This window comes from Pan troglodytes, chromosome 9, assembly GCF_028858775.2.
Source record: "Pan troglodytes isolate AG18354 chromosome 9, NHGRI_mPanTro3-v2.0_pri, whole genome shotgun sequence".
In the NCBI taxonomy this organism is placed as follows: Eukaryota; Metazoa; Chordata; class Mammalia; order Primates; family Hominidae; genus Pan; species Pan troglodytes.
In genome coordinates this window covers 44,959,004-44,973,005 of record NC_072407.2, presented here as the reverse complement: position 1 = coordinate 44,973,005, position 14,002 = coordinate 44,959,004, and the positions used below count along the sequence as shown (strand labels likewise).

Genomic DNA, 14,002 nt, shown 5'->3' with positions numbered 1-14,002 from the left:
TCTTAAGAGTACCCTAGTATTAGTTACTCTGTATTTTTTTTTAATTTCAACTTTTATTATATTAGACATGGAGGTGCATGTGCAGATTTATTACAAGGGAATCTTTTGTGATGCTGAGGTTGGGGGTATGGATCCCATCACCCAGGTAATTAGCATAGTACCTGATAGGTAGTTTTTCAACCCACATCTCCCACCCTCCCTCCCCACTCTAGTAGTCGGCAGCATCTGTTGTTCCAACATTTTTGTCTCTATGTGCTCAATGTTTAGCTCACACTTGTAAGTGAGAACATTCTGTATTTGGTTTTCTGTTCCTGTGTTAATTCACTTAGGATTATGGCCTCAAACTGCATCCATGCTGCTGCAAAGGACATGATTTTATTCTATTTTTATGGTTGCATAATACTTCACATTTATATGTACCACATTTTCTTTATCCAATCTGCCATTGATGGAAACCTGGGTTGATTCCATGTCTTTGCTATTGCAAATAGCACAGAATGAACATACATCTGCTGACAATGTTAGACAGTTACTTTGTTTTTAATTTATCATGAGTCTTCCAGATGTTCCTCAAACTAAACTCTCAGTTAAGAGTGATTGCCTTCTTGGAACGCTGCTGTATGGACTCCAGATTATATAATTCTAATTTCAAATTAGAACTTGTTTTTGTGTTAGAAAGCTGTCTAGGTTGGCATCCCAATTTTACCATTACTGGCTTTATGTCCTTATGCAAATTATTTAATCATTCTGTGCCTGTTTTTATATTTTTAAATAGACATGATTATAATTGCAACTACACAGCGTTGAGAATTAAATAAAATAATACATGATGTTATCAGTTAATGTAATGTCTGATGTATGGTAAGTGCTTGAAAGTGTTAGATACTGGCCGGGCACGGTGGCTCACACCTGTAATCCCAGCACTTTGGGAGGCAGAGGCGGGTGGATCATGAGGTCAGGAGATCGAGACCATCCTGGTGAACATGGTGAAACCCTGTCTCTACTAAAAACACAAAAAATTAGCCAGCTGTGGTGGCGGGCGCCTGTAGTCCCAGTACTCGGGAGGCTGAGGCAGGAGAATGGCGTGAACCTGGGAGGCGGAGCTTGCAGTGAGCCGAGATCGCGCCACTGCACTCCAGCCTGGGCAGCAGAGTGAGACTCCATCTCAAAAAAAAATAAAAATAAAAAAACAAGTGTTAGATACTATTGTTGCCATTATTAAATTTATTATTAGCATATGACATATTTCTCAGGCCCTGTAAATCAGGCGAACATAAATTATCTAATTTAGATGTTAATAAAATTTACTATGGTGAAAAATAACCTATTTTACAATTCAAAAGACCCAACTTTAATATTGGGTCCACCACAAATTAATTATAATATCTGGAAATCATTGCAGCTCAGCTACATTGCAATACACATTTTTTCTCAGGACAGAGTTAAGGTTCAAACTATATTATATATATATATATCATTTGGCATCTTTTTATAGTTTTTAGTACTCTCATCACATTCTTACTGAGAGTCCCATTTTATTTACTCAGCTCCCTTTAAAGATGGAGAATGTGTTATTACTCTAGTTTATAGCTGAGGACCTGAGACTCAGAATGAAGTTACATCACTAAACACAGTGAAACAGGAAGTAGAACCTAGATTTTCTTAAATCAAGAGAATGAACTCATTTATTCTGTGACTTTCTAGTTATCTGAAAACGTCAACCACCCAATACACTTTTCTGCTCCAATAGACTAATTTCTCTTGGGAATACATTCTAAAAATATGTGTCATTAGGCAATTTCATTCTTGTAAGAACATCATATTGTGTATATATGCAAACCTTTATTGTATGCCCTACTATACACCTAGGCTATGTGGTAAGGCTCATTGCTCCCAGGCTACAAACCTGTACAGCATGTTACTGTACTGAAATATTATAGGAAGTTATAACACAATGCTAAGTATTTGTGTATCTAAAAATACCTAAACATAGAAAGGGTACAGTGAAAATATGACATTATAATCTTATGAGACTACCGTCATATAAGTGGTCTGTTGTTGACTGAAACATCCACGTGCAGTGTATGACTATATTAAGCAGACATGGCTCTGTTTTGTTAGAACAGACATGGATGAAAACAATAATAAAGACACAAGATTTTCCTCTGCATCTCACAGTTGAGGAAGCTGTAAAGGGACTGAATTTTGAACCCAATAATATTAATAAATTATTTAGCAATCTACTTAGAATGACTTCACTTCCTTAATCAACAAAATATTATTTAAGCCCCTACTACATACCTGTTTTGAATATATTTTGTTATTCAGGGAAAAAAGGAGTACAGCAGTGAAGAAAACTAATGGAAATCCCCACCCTCATGGGGTTTTCTTGCTTAATGGGAGGAGAACAACAATTTTAAAAAGTCTGTTTGTCAAAGATGTTGTATGCTAGACGGTAATAAGTGCTTTGAACCAAAATTAAGGAGGGAAAGAATAGGGTCAACGTGTAAGTCATGTGTTAAGTCTTTTTGCATAAGAAAATGGTAGGATGTTGTTCTGACCTGAGAAGAAATAGCAGGAAGAGAAAATTTGTGGTGGCAGGGAGCTCCCTTTGGGATATTCTAAATATAAATAGCTTATTAGCACTCTAAATGTGTAGATCAAGTAGAGAGTTGGCTGGGCTAAAATATAAATCTGTCAATTCCAGGTGTGTAAATAGTATTTCAGTCATAAACCTGGATTAGACCTTGATGGGAGTTAGTCTACTAGGAAATAGGAGATAGTCAAGAGATAAACCATTATTATTACAAACAATTAGAAGGAAACCTCAGAGGAGACTAAGAAAGTTTGACCCATTGTGGGAGGAAAACTGGAGAGAACGGTGCTCTGGAAGCCAAGTGAAAAAAAAAGTGTTTTAATTGGAAAGAAATGCTAAATTATTATAGCGTAAACTATAGCAGTACTAACTAAGTGTAATTTACTCCAGGATAGAGTAAGGAGAAATTGAAAGTAATGTGTGAATGTCTGTTATTTGCATAAGGCAGGTGGTCATTAAAGAAAGTAAACACACGAGTGCACACACACGCACGTGCAGATAAAATATTTTCCGTGCCTTCAGAGTGCAAAGGCAGGGACATAGAATTAGGAACACCAGCTATAAATCTCATAAAATATGACAAACAAAGGTCTGTGGGATTACGGATGAGGTAGAGATTAGTTTTGATTGGCTACTTCAGAGGGAAAAGGTCATATTTCAGCTGGGTATTAAAGAATGACTATGAGTTTGTGGATGAGAAATAGGAATAGACAAAAGAATAATGACATTTCAAGTGAATAAGATAGAAGGAAAATGGTATAGAGGCATGAAAAGGCACAGTATGTTTAAACAAGGAATAAACTCATTTGACAAAAATAGACCTTGCAAAGAAAACAGGGATAAACAGCACCAGATATGCCTTTTTTCCTTTGTTAAAAATCTTACTCAACAGTCCAATAGAAAGACAAATTTGATAAAGTGACACTTTTCTCAGAACCAAATATTGTGATTAACATCATTTTGCAAAAAGCCTTTTATATTCTGGGAAAAGCCTCAAGCATGGCATATTATAAAATGAATATACACAGATAAACTTACTGTAGAGAAATATAAATTATTCCCTGTAGGTTATTCCATTAGGTCAGTTTTAATTTCAAGTAACTTTGCTTGGGCTATTTTCTAACTTTCTTAAATGTAATGCCATGTTTTAATCGTATCTCTTTTCTAGAAATGGTTCTCTTTACTGCGAGGCTGCAAGGTCACCCAATGAGAGAGGGGCCAAATAAGCTGGAACATCATCTAATACACTGAATGTAGGTGAGTGAAACAATAATAGCTTTAAACAAAAGTAGAAAGAAATGTTGTTTCATATATGACTAGAAATGGTTCTCTTTACTGCGAGGCTGCAAGATCACCCAATGAGAGAGTGGCCAAATAAGCTGGAACATCATCTAATACACGGAATGTAAGTGAGTGCAACAATAATAGCTTTAAACAAAAGTAGAAAGAAACGTTGTTTCATATATGACTTATACTACCTTGGAATAGTCCATGTTTGTAAATTAATATGGTCAATTGCTGGATACATGGCATGGGCCAGGCTCTCACTGGTGAGTGTGGGGTTGCTGCACACACCTGTGTCAGGGCTCCATTTCTCCTTGAGGCACACAAATTACAGTTTTGCCAGGAGTCAGTTTGTCTCTTGTAACTGCTCTGCTTCTAGTAAAACATTGAAAGTCTGCTTTCTAACTGCAGTTGCATGTATTTTCACTTATTCCACTTTCTGACTCCTACTGAACTCATAATTTATCCTTCCTTTATCTTTCTCTATCAACCTGGTCCATCAGACACTATGCTTAGCTTTGTTTGCCACGCAGAATCCAAAGTCAGTCACTGAGTTCTCTCCAACCCTCTAGCTTTCTATGAAATCTATCCCCTGGCATATTTTTCTTGTCAGTTGACCAGTTAATATTTATTTGTGTAATTGATTATTGTATGTACCCTTCACTAGATCAAATATTCCATGCAGGCAAGAATCATGTCTGTTTGCTCATACCTCTTGGATATTCAACACGACCATGCTGTCTGACTGCATCTAGTCCTGAATAGGATGTGACCACTTAAAATGTTCCAGCTCTTTCAGCATTTTTCAAAATCTCTATTCTCCATGGGCTCAAACCTTGCCCTGACTTCCTTCGTTTCAAATGAATTAGCCTCCTCGTTTAAAAAAAGATGAGGCTATTTGATGTGCACAGCACCGAATTTTTCTTCTTTAAACCTTAAAATATCTCTTTATCTTTACCTATACTCTATTTTCCAAAATAATCCCTCATATTAAATTTTAATTATAACACTTTCATTCCTTTACCAATTTTACTGAATCAGCTATTCGTCTCTAAATTTGCATTTCTCCATTTCCCTGGTTCCTTCCACGCAGACTAAAACCAAACATGTTTCTCTAATCCTGGAAACATATAACCAACTAAAATCCAAGCAAAACTATTCCCCATCATTTCACTCTTTTCCTGTGTTCTTCCCCACATTAGCCCCTCTTTACCCATTCAAACTTCTTGAAACAACTCTCAATATTCTTGTCCAATGCATGGTAAATTCCATAGAAGAAGGATCTATTTTTGTTTCATTGTGCAGTGCATTTCCAGTATCTAACACAGCATCTAAAATGATAGGAGCTCAATAATTAAATAAATAAATATTAGTTCCCATCTCTCTTCCCACTCTACCTGAGTGTTAAAATTTTGCTTCAAGCACTGCTTAAATTACTCTCACCAAGAAAACCAACCATAATAACTCCCTCCTCTCTTTTTTCAATTTATAGCAATGCTGCAAATTCTCTTTTATATCCCATATCATAATCTGTCTTAATTATTTTAACTGTGTATATGTCTCATCACTTCTTCGGAGTCTCAGCCCTTGAGGTCAGGACAATTAACTTGGTTATTTCTTTTGCTTCCCTAACTCTTAGCTAAGAACTTATTTCTCAACTTTTTATTAATGACTTTAATTAATAGATTTAAGTACTGAAGGAGCGATCCTCTGACATTACTCGGACAACTTTAGCACTACCTTTGGTAAAATGTTTTGTCCCTGAAATAAAAATGTAAAAAATGGAATAGAATATCCTGCTACAAACCATTTCAAAATCACTGGAGGAAGAATTCTAAAACTTTATACCAAATGAATCATGACATTTATATATAGGCTTCATAACTACATATAATCACTTAAAAAATAATTATAAGTATCTATGCATATGTATGCTACACACACACACAAACACACACACACCCCTTTATCCTTGGCTACTTTAGTGCATTATGATCAAACTTATGCATTAAATGCCTGAAGTATATATCAATTGGGGCTCTATGATAAACAAATATATGCATGCGAACTTAGACATATACCACACAAATAAGCCAAGTAAAATATAATCCCCTATAAGCTAACATTCTCACAAAAGAGACAACATAAAATCTGAGTTAAATAGTAAGACTCTGCTTATTAAACATATGTAAGCAATAAGAACACATGCATGCACACCTGTCTAAAAAATTGGTTGTAAATATATAAACGAATAGCCATTGATTAAATTATTTCTAAGAAAATAAAAGCCTTTTCTACTGTCTTTAAATTCCCAGTAAATGCACACAATAGAAGGAAGAAAACCCTAAGCAGCTGTTTTAGGAGTTTGAACAGAGATTTAATAATTATTCCACATTTCCCTTCCCTCTGTCTTCATTTTCTGCAAACTCAAAATTGGGTTCTTGTTTGTTCGCTGTTTGATTCTTTTCTTCCACTAACTCATATGGATCAGCAGATCGACTTGAGTGTATTTGCCCCAGGTCTGGGATTCTAAAACTCCTCTGAGACACTGTTTCTTGTAATTACCTACAGCTGCATTTACTAAAACCCACAGATTAAAGTTTTCCTACCAGCACCTTGCTCAGGCCTTTGGGAGATCTTATAGTCCATGGAAAGGGATCAGGAAAATCTAAACTGATTGGTGGCTTGAGGGCCAAATAATTTATTGTTTAATTAACTTTTCTGTTTTTCCATTAGTTGTGACTTCATATAAACATAAATAATTTATGAAATGTTTGGGGGATTTAATTTGTTTTGGCCCCCAGTAAAAAGTCTTGAATGTAACCCATTTTCAGACTTGGATGTAAATGCTATTGCTTATATGATATTCACTCATATGGATCACTGTATCATAGGGGCATTTGTAAAATCAAAACAATTCACAAAGTAGTGATATTTTAAAAATCTAGACACAGCAACAATTCAGGGAGAGCCATAAAGGCTTATAGAGAATCACTTTAAGATGGGAGGTCTCTCAGTCTCTAATTTGGTAAGTTGAATGACTATGTGGTTTATAGTCTTTGCCTTCTCTGTAAATATTTGGCATATACATTGGGTCAAGCCTTGAAACCATGTCTGCATGTGATGTATCAGAGACACTAATTCAGAAGGACCCCGAATTCTATTATATTAATTCTATTTAGTTGTTCAGTTAGCTCTCTTTTGTTTGCCTTTTCATGCTGTCCTCTTTCTGGTAAGTTGACCTGTAAAGGCTAGAGCAATAGGCTCCAGTCCCCACTTTGGCCATTAGGAAGTCCTAGCAGCGGATAATAAGAAAGAAAAAGTGAAATCAGCGTCTCTACTCTCCAGGTTTCTTTGTCTGTTCATCTCAGACTGGCTGGATTCCTCAGCCAAAGGTTTGGTATTTTTCTTGGCTACCTTCTAGCCATGAAACATGCAGACACTGCTTACCTGAACAGCTTCCTCCCCTACTACCTTCTGGACTAGAAGTGGTAACAAGTCTTTTTCTCTTATTAGCCCCGGGTCCTGCATTCTCATTTATGGCTCCCTACGCCCTGGTTATATATTTGTAAGAAACTTTCACTGAATTATCTTAATTTCAGTGTGCCAGCTATTTCCTGTCAGAAATCTGATAGAATTCTCATTGCTATTTCTAAATTAGCTTCATATTGATTGTAATTTTGCAAAATTATGGCTAGTAGAGGTGAATATTAAATTAAATGTAACTGTTTAGGATAATAGACATGAATTACATGTCAATAGAGGAAAGGTATTGGAAAAATAAGAAAAAATATTGCATTAGCAACATTTGCTCTTTTCTTTCATATGTTTACTTTGGACACTGAATTACATTTAAGAATTGAATAACTAGCTACTTGGAGGCTGAGGCAGGAGAATGGCGTGAACCCGGGAGGCGGAGCTTGCAGTGAGCCGAGATCGCGCCACTGCACTCCAGCCTGGGCGACAGAGCAAGACTCCGTCTCAAAAAAAAATAAAATAAAATAAAACAAAATAAAATAAAATAAAATAAGAAAGAATTGAATAACTAGAAGGTGGTGCTATTTCTGGTGAACTTCCTCCCTTTTTACTATGGACGGACAGCACTGAAGTTATAATGAATTCACCAGTACACCCAAACTACATTTTTCCCCATTTAATTTTTTGTGTTTAAAAATGTTAGAGGTTAGTTGACTGATATGGCCAATAGTTGCACTACTTTGTTTTTATTTATTTATTTTTATTCGTATGCATTTAAGGGGTACAAGTGCAATTTTGTTACATGAATATATTGCATAGTGGTGAGGGCTGGTCTTTTAATGGATCTAGCAGCTGAGTAAGTTAAACTCTTTTAGACCTTGATAAACTTTTAAAGAAGTATGGGATTAATGTGGCATGGATGGCCATATTTGCCAAAAAGGAAGGCTGGCTGTATTGGTATTGTTGGCATCCAGTAGGTCAAATAATTATTTTAATAATTTGCTTTAAGTTTTGCATCTTTAAAGAGGAAGTGTCTAATACCAGTAGAATTGGACTTCTTCCATTTGTGAAGAATTCAAAAGAGAAACATGTTTTCTTATTTAATTATACAAATTAGTCTCTGAACACTTTTTAATATTGGTATTAGAGGAAAGAGGCAGTTCTTGATATTAAATTTAACCTTGTAGAATGGTATACAATTATGCACCAAAATGTTTCCACAGCATTTTAGTGTTTTAAATTTGCTTGCTGATTTGAATTTATAAAAGAAATTACACACTTATTATGAAGTATTTGGGAAATTAAGAAAAAGTGGTATAACCTTAGCATAGAACAATTATTATTTTAGTTAACTTACCCCAATTTTCTTTTATAGTTTTAATTTTAATTCACATATGATATTTTTATTCATAGGTCAAAGATTTTTCCATATTTCTACATAGTTTTATAATAATCAAAATTATTAAATGATTTTAGTAATTTAATAATTAAATTTAGCATTTGTACAGAATGCTGAAGCAAACATGCAATTTAGTGAAACTATGACTGGACTTTGGCCTTCTTAAGTACCTTTAAGAAGGCTGCTGGCCACAGAGTAAATATTCAATAAATGTTAGCTAGTATTACTTAATAAAAGAGATAATAGAATTTTAAAAATATAGATTACCTCCATTGTTGCCATTTGAAAATATTCTACTACTCCCATATTGTGAATTAGCAACTTTCATCAATTCTAAGATGCATAATTAGTTTTTCAAAATTTTCCAACTCCATCTCATGATGTGCCTCAATTAAATGCAATAATATTTAATTTTCAATATGTTTTTATTTTGTGTGACACATTAAAAAGCCAGGAAGTCCATGACATCTCAATATTTATTTTAGAAATATATATTTATAAATACATATTTATAAACACATATGGCAAGGGATGCTGAAAGAAATGTTAGGTTAGACCATACTACTTTCATATCATCATCTGGAAGTCCTTCCTATTTTTCACCATGAAAATTGCTACAAAACAGTATAAGATTTAGATAGTGAAACAATAAGAAAGCAGTTAATTTCACTACTTGAGTTATAGGGTTTTTTAAAAAACAATATATTTGTAAGTAATATTTCCCTTTTAAACTTCTAAATAATGTTTTAGGTCATAAAAGTTATGGATCTACTTAAAAAAAACTTTACATTGATTCATTAGGAAAAATTACTAAAAGTAAGTGAAAAATGTTTTTCCCCCGCTGACACAACATCTTTTTAAAAATGAATACGTGGTAGTCTGATATACATACCTCTCCCCAGTAATTCAGCAGAAACTAGGCTCTGTGTGAAACACCTAAGTGAACTATAATATGTCAAAAGCATGCCCTTAAGTACTTCCTACTTATAGGCAAAAACACAATTTAGTTGTAATAATAGAAATTATATTTTAATCAATATGCCCTTTGCTATTAATCCATTTTTAACTGCCTGAAGAGGCTTTAATAACATGTTAGGAAAATCAACCATCTATAGAGTAACTCCAAAGAGAAAAGGACTAGAATCCTTTCATTTCCAATTTATTATGTACAAAATTGACTTATGTAATTTGCACACTTGTTTTTCCTAGAAACACATAGCTATTCTTTATGTACTCAAGGTGTCTTTCTCGGCAACTCAGAAAGAATCTGTAGGGTTTATTGGTAGCACAAACTTTATAACAATTAATAAATACATATTTTTTATCTTTAGTAAGGACTATATGTTTGATAATATTCTTTTTTTTTCCTTTTTTTTTATTTTTTGGGTCTCAGTCTTTATTGTTCAGGCTGGAGTCTAATGGCATGATCTTGGCTCATTGCAACCTCCGCCTCTTGGGTTCAAGTGATTCTTCTGCTTCAGCCTCCTGAGTAGCTGAGATTATAGGTGCGCACCACCACACCTGGCTAATTTTTGTATGTTTAATAGTGACAGGGTTTCATCATGTTGGCCAGGCTGGTCTCGAACTCCTGACCTCATGGTCCACCCACCTCAGCCTCCCAAAGTGCTGGGATTACAGGCGTGAGCCACCATGCCTGACTGATAATATTCTTTAATAATCAGCGACTGCTGCATTACAGACATAAGCTAGATTTTACCTTTATCCAAATTTGCTTATTTTATTGATTAGCTTTATGTTTTACAACAGCATACTCATTTTGGAAATATCAGGAAATAAATATAAGTCCCCTAATGATCTGATCACTCATGATCCTCCACTGACAAACATAACCACCCTTAACACTGATGCACATATATTTACATAGTTTATGCCTATATCTGAAGTTTTTATTCAACATTTTATTGAAAATATTATTCTTGTTAAATAAGTATATGTGTAATTTTTTTTAACTTTTAAGGTTTGCATAGTATTTCTGTGTAGACTTCTATCTTGACTTATTTAATGAATACTCTAGTATTAGAAGTACCCTGGAACTTAAAGTATAATTTAAAAAAAAGTATACTATAACCAAATTTACATGGTTAAAAACAGTGGTGGATGAATATGCCTATCATTCATTGTGAATACCCTTTTCTATTTTAGCAGATTCATTTACCAAATTAAAATATTAGAGTAACAGGAACACATTTCAGTGTCTTATGTCCTTGCCAAATTTAGAAAGTTTTTATCAAGCATTGTAAGAGAGTGCTTCAGTATTTTCAAAAAACATTTGCCAATCTGATAGATGACAATGCTCTTTCATTATTATTTAGATTTTTCTTTTTTCATCATTAATGAGCATTAATCATTTTCAAACATTTATTGTTGAATTTATTTCACTTTTCATTAGTTGTCCATTTTTGTCCTTAGCTGCATCATGTCTACTGAGCACAAATTAGGGAGGAGAACATCATGTACAGTGTGGAGCACGGAGGTCACAGGATAGAAGGAAAGAACGCAGCCTCCCTAGTAGGCATTGCTGCCTGCTGGAAAGTAATCTCTTCGTCTGGAGACTTGTGATGAATTTGGCATTTGTACTAAAGGCCAAAGAAAACATGCAATTTAGTGAAGCTCAAGTGGGACTAGTTCTTAGCATTTCTGCTGATTAAACAACAACAACAAAAAACCCTTAGATTTGGACTTAAAAAAAACACCTTTTAGCAGGTGTTATTAGAACTGTTAACAGTAAAGCTTAGGATGTTTCTACATTTAAATAAGCACTCAAAGGAAAGCAGAAACAACATTATTGACCATATACCATGTTTTAGAAAGGAACTAAAGATTTACCAATATTATCTTTTGTCAATAGACTTGTATATTTTGTTTTAGAATTCATTTCACCCATTTTTATCCTCTCAGTGCCTAAAATAATGCCTGGCACATAGTAGAATTCCAGTAAATGTGAAATGATCTCCAATTTACAGACAATAAAGTAAATGGTAAGAGAGATAAGCAATTTTTACCATGGGGACTCAGCTACATAGTGATAATTTCAGGATTCAACATAAGTTTGTCCAAACCCAAACACTGTGCTCTAAATATTATATAAAATATTTTTTCCTATTATAACTTTCCTTTTGTTATCTATTCTACCTGGAGGAATAAATTAGATTATGCTGTGGAACAAACAACTTCAATATCTGAGAAGCTTAAAGTGGCAAAGGTTTTCTTCTTATTTGTGCTGTGTGACAGTTGCAAGTTAACCAACTTTTGCAGGTTAACAAGCCCATTGTTCTTTCTCCAAGATTCAGGCTGAGGTAGCAGATACTCCCTGGACCACTGACAGTTGCCATGGCAAAGAAATGGAGAAAGAGAATGTGCTGAATATTCTTTCCCTTGTTTGTTAAAGCTTTTGCCAGAAGTGTTGTGTGACACATCTGCTCATACATTACTTGTCAAAGCAATTTATGAATGAAGCTTCATGAGGGCTTGAGGGTGGGAAAATAAAATTTGGTAGCCCAACATAATCACAAGGGTTTTTATTGAATGGAGAAGATTGACAGGGGAAGCAAAGAAGAAGATGTAAATATGATACACAGGAAAGAGAGAGAGAGAGAGAGAGAGAAATATTTGGAGATGGCTCCTCCCACTGGTCACTAAATCCTCAAATAACTAAGTTCCAGGCATAGCACATTTGCTCTCTCCCTAGAAGAAACAACCCAAGCTCCTCTTGGCTTGGAGAAATAAGAATAAAAAGTCAAATTTTCTGTGCCTTTCAAAAATGATGTGTAATGATCAAACAATGACAGAAATAAACACACTTGCTGGAATTGAATATGTTCCTTGATTAACTGCAATTTTGCTCTATAGAGGAGGTCCCTCTCTTCATGATTTTCTCATCTATATTTTGTTATTTTAGCCTTTGAGAGATTATATTTAAAATACTTTTTATTGATACATAATTGTACACATTTATGGGATATATATGATATTTCAATATGTGGATACAATGTGTAAGGATCAAGTCAGGTATTTAGCATATTCCTCACCTTAAATATTTATCATTTCTTTGTGCTGTGAACCTTCCAGATCCTCTCTTCCAGCTAATTTGAAGTACATGGTAAATTATTTACTGTAGTTACCCTACTGTGCTATCAAATACCAGAACTTATTTCTTCTCTCTAACTGCATATTAATACCATTCACTAATCTTTCTCTATCCCACCCCTGCCTGCCCAGCCTTACCTATTTGATTCCAGTAGATTCTTTATGTTGTTGCCCAGACTACTAGTATTTTTTAAGGCATACAGTATTTTTTAGCTTTTGCTACATTTCATTCTCTTCCAAAATTACTTCTTTCAAGCTGCATGCTGAATAATGAGCATGTAAGGCCTATCAGGTTTCAATTAAAGAACCACATCCTTTGTCTCCTGCCTCATAGCCAAAGTGTTCAATTGAACACTAGGCAGCTGAACTCTTATTCTCTCACCTTACTCCATACTCTCAACAATGGGTGTGAGGGCCATACTTTGGACTGGATCCTTGCTACAAGCTTCCATTTTTAAGGGCTTTGAACCTAATATCATATATATACATATATATATATATACACACACACATATACACACACACACACATATATACACACACATATATATGTATATATATAACTCTACAAGTCCCTGAATTCATGGAATGACTTTATTTCCTTTAATTACTGATTGTAAGCTAATTACTTTCTGAGCTCATTCTCTTTTCTCTAATGCATTGCTAAATACAGAAAACATCAAAAATTAGCATTTGGTTGACTAATTCTTCCTCCAAAGCTACAAGTTCATTAATTCTATAGAAGAATGCCCAACTTAAGAGAGGTGACAACTTCACCAAATGCTTGTCCATTACATAAGACAGGTTATAATGCATCTTGTCTCCTACTTCTCACTATTTTTGTCCTATTTGTCCTTGTCTCCTATTTTCTCACTATTTCTCACAATTTTCTCACTATTATTGTCTATTCAGCCAAGGACATTTTTTTTTTAGATTTTTCTATTACAGCATTCTTCTTTTAGATATCATTTTTTAGGAGTCCAAATAAACTAGTTTAGTAAAAAAACTTCAATATATCAGTTGTTAAAATAACAAATGAATATTATTTACTTACATTTTGCATCATTATAGACAGCTCTTTTCTATGTCATTTTACGTGGGACTCCAGGCTGAGGGAGGTTTCATCTTTACATTTCCAT

At 34.3% G+C, this 14,002-nt stretch overlaps 1 protein-coding gene across 12 annotated transcripts in view; it reads left to right on the top strand.

Annotated features, from left to right (window-relative positions):
* The window catches only part of LRRC4C (leucine rich repeat containing 4C), a 1,339,817-nt gene that overhangs the window by 518,632 nt on the left and 807,183 nt on the right, over nt 1–14,002 (top strand). For all 12 annotated transcript variants that reach the window (XM_024347053.3, XM_024347051.3, XM_024347050.3 and 9 more), the window contains one exon: nt 3,765–3,853. The gene's annotated coding sequence lies outside the window, so the exon portion shown is untranslated. The remainder of the gene's footprint in view (nt 1–3,764; nt 3,854–14,002) is intronic.